Genomic DNA, 3,343 nt, shown 5'->3' on the forward strand with positions numbered 1-3,343 from the left:
ACATAGTCACAATGTTGTTTTGTAATGGTGCTGTGTTACATTTTCACATAGTATTACATAATTGGAAACATTAAGACACCAATAGAGGTTACTAATAGTAATAGTAGTAACATATATATAACAGATATTTGGTCCAGCTGACTACACTATGTAACAGTTCACAGTTTTCTTGTGCTACACAACAGTGAACACATTCTGAAACATATTTTTCGGTTTTAAGAGTGTTTTCTGCAGCTCTGTATAGACACACAGTAATGTTGTTTTAAGTCAGGTGCTTGAGTTAATTTGCAATTGTCAATAACCAATTTGATATTATGGGAAAAGATTATTCCATGTACTTAAACATAATGTTTTTTTAATTAAAACATTGATTTAAATCACTGTAATGGTGATGTCAGACTGTTTATTTAATAAGTTAAAATTATATTTTGTCAACAGGATACCGACTGAAATATTAGGGTGAGTAGCCTGCTAACATTAATACAAGGTATAGCATTACATTAGTTTAATCATTTATATAATGCAAACATTTTAGCCTATGAAACACAATGGCACAATGGCAATGCCAGCTGTCTCAAACAAAATGGTAATATGTATTTCAGAATAATAATGTAAAGAGACTTTCATACCTGACTCTTACTGTCTTTCTTAGTGATTTGGGTGGAGCTAGCGCAGCAGCTGCACTAGCCATCATCTTCCATGTGTAGTTTTTCCTGTGTTTGTGGGCATCCTTCTTAGACATCTGAGGATATGCTAAAACACTTGTAGACACACTGGTACTGTATGTGGTCCCATCAATTCTGGAAGAGTTGCACCCTCGGTATGTCAATGCCTATGGTAAAGCACTAAATAAACAATCAAGTACCATTGCACTTTCAGAATTTTGGTATCAAATGGTATGGTAAATATCAGTTCTAGTGACATCCCTGGATCCTTATCTTTAAGACAGAATCAACTCCAGGGATTAGCGTCAGTTTTATTTTCCCAGGCTAACTGCACATCAAACTGAAACAGTTTGTTTCAGGCTCTTATTTCCTTCGCAACTCTTTTGTGAGCTTATCTGTAACCATGCATTGCATGAGGCCCCATCACAGCAAGGTGAAAGCTTTAATCAGTGTTTGTTGGTTACTAAAAATAATGCTTTAAAAAATTTAGCCCTGTGGTAAACTGTTAGCACTGAAATAGACAGGTGACCTGTCCGGGATGTACATAACAGTATCACTGGCCCCTAAGGAGCACTATTTCCATTTCTAGAGTTGGTGGGTGTTCCCTTTGTGTTTTGTCTTCACTGGCCATGGTATTACTCTATTTAAACTTAAAAATATTTCTTTATATATATATTTACTATAGTTTTACATGTCCAAAATAATTTTTGTGATTGGATATTTTCTTTGGTCCACAGCGGTTGTTTTGTTCTAGCACATAGGTTTTAGTTTACGTTTAGGATAATCACATAATCTTAATTAGTTTGCGTTCAGCTGAAATTCAGCAGCGCTTCCTCCATTCCAATGACGACCTGAAAGTAACACCTGAACCCATTACATAGCAGCATACTGCGTTACAAAGTGATTGTGACTCTCTGTACACATCTACTTTCTAGATTTATGAGTCTTGTTTAGGTTAGTGAGGAATGAGAATGAAATTGGACACATTTATAAAGTGAAACACAGAGTGAAAATAATGCGTCTAAACCAGAACATCTTTCTGTCTTTGCCTCAGATAGATGGATACTACTCTGTGTACTTTTAGCAAAGAATTTGTGTTGGCTGTTATGGGTGCCCTAAAATGCCTGCTTGTGTGTGAGATGACACCATCAGCAGCTGAGACCGCCACACTAGTGATTCATTGCTTTAATCACTCCAGCTCTCCAACCTCTTACCAACCATGGCAGGGTTTGACACATCTCTGCCTTCCCTGAGCTCTCGCACCATTTGTCCTATTTAGAACACTATCTCTATCCTTGTAGACAGTTTGATATTGGGTGTATATTGGTGTGTAAAGCTGGTGAAATACAGCACAGCTGCTGGAGGTTCAATTGCTGTGAAAAGTGATATTAGGGTTCTCCCTATTTGCTGTACCTGAGGTGAAGTCATCAACTCCATTTCACCTAATAACTACAAAAGTCACAGAAACTGGAGAAATAATAATAATAATACAAAAACTTTTTTTCTTTTTGCCAGAATTTAAAAGCAAGATAATTTGTTTAGTTATGAAGCTTTCAGCTCCTCTGTATTTGCTTTACATTCACCACACTCTGTTAGACTCCAGTGGTAATACTATTATATCCACAGCACAAGACAAACTTTTGAACTTTGTTAATTTTGCTCTAGTCTGTCTTTTTTATTGCTGTATAGGTGGAAAGTGGGTTAAATCAATCACACATCTTTTTTCCATTTGCCACCTAAAGGTAGAGACGTTATTGGCTTTGGATACAATAGTGGATGAAAAAGATCTATAATACTCTTTTGTTGCTGCTTAAATGTGGGGCAACTAGGAGAATGCAGCTGAATTTAAAGATGAAACTGGTATAATGTCTAGGTACAGTACTGTGGGCCTGTTTGGGACGACCTACGAGACACTAAAGTGAAAGAAGATTTGAAGATGGCAATGATTCACTGTCAGCATGCAAGTTGCATAGCTGGTAGCTGAGAAAGTCAGCCTGGGACTCATAGCTGTTCATTTACTCCTCCTCTTAAGGTCTTTCGGACACTTTCTTTGTTCTTTCATTCACTCCAGTTATTTTCTGCATTTCCACAATTGCTCTCTCCCACACAGTTATTCTCAGGGAGCAAATTACAGACAAATGTGATGCTGGATTACAGAGGGTCTGTAAAACAGGTAAGATGTCACCCTAGAGGAAGTTGAGTGTTGCGAGACAGGGATAAAGCAGAGTGGCTTTGGAGTTTGCACAATGTGCGGCGTGGATGTTATGTTATACTCCCAGTGTGAGACACAGTACTATGAGGTCTTTAAGATAAGATGGGGCCGGATTATTCGAGACCTTGTATGTGAGGAGAAGGATTTTAAATTCAAGGATTTTAACTGAAGAAGCCTTTCAGATGAGAGGTGGACACACTCACCCGTGTGTCCAAACCTTTGACTGATACTATATAGATAGACAGACAGACAGACAGACAGACAGACAGACAGATTCCACGTAGACTCCACAGTGTGTTTTATGAGAGTCTGAACAAGAAAAGGTCTTTGAGTATCACAATGCAAGGATCAGCTTTTTCCATATCCTGGAAGATGCTTTTGGGATCTTGTTGTCTCAGAATGGTACTGCAGGTCTGTCAGTCACACTGTCAGTATTAGGGCCCTCAGAGGCCCCTGCAGCCCTTTG

Source organism: Archocentrus centrarchus, chromosome 1, assembly GCF_007364275.1.
Source record: "Archocentrus centrarchus isolate MPI-CPG fArcCen1 chromosome 1, fArcCen1, whole genome shotgun sequence".
Lineage (NCBI taxonomy): Eukaryota > Metazoa > Chordata > Actinopteri > Cichliformes > Cichlidae > Archocentrus > Archocentrus centrarchus.